The sequence below is a fragment of the Acyrthosiphon pisum genome, unplaced genomic scaffold (genome assembly GCF_005508785.2).
Source record: "Acyrthosiphon pisum isolate AL4f unplaced genomic scaffold, pea_aphid_22Mar2018_4r6ur Scaffold_21400;HRSCAF=23880, whole genome shotgun sequence".
Classification (NCBI taxonomy): Eukaryota; Metazoa; Arthropoda; class Insecta; order Hemiptera; family Aphididae; genus Acyrthosiphon; species Acyrthosiphon pisum.
The window spans coordinates 15,740-16,146 of NW_021770864.1; positions in this window are offsets into that span (position 1 = coordinate 15,740).

Genomic DNA, 407 nt, shown 5'->3' on the forward strand with positions numbered 1-407 from the left:
CGTAGTAAATATTAGAAATCATATTATTCTTCTTGTCTGAGTCCGGTTTTATAATACGCCAATAATTAATACTGCTGTTATAATATATATTTTTTTTTTATAAAAACACAAACATAATAAAAAAAAGGAAAAACAATCATAATATATAGGTACAAAAGTAACAAAACACAACTAAATAATGGAAAAAATAAATGAATACATTTGATAACGAATCCGGTAAATCTAATAAATAATAATCACATACATAATATTTGGTAACGTCCTAGATGTTGTATTTTTAATGTAATTTTATAATAATAATAAGTTATTAGATAGGTACTATGCAGACTCTCCAAAATGCAAAATATTTTAGACATTATAATATCAGGTATATATAAAATGTAGGTACTTTAAGTATTTTATTAAGA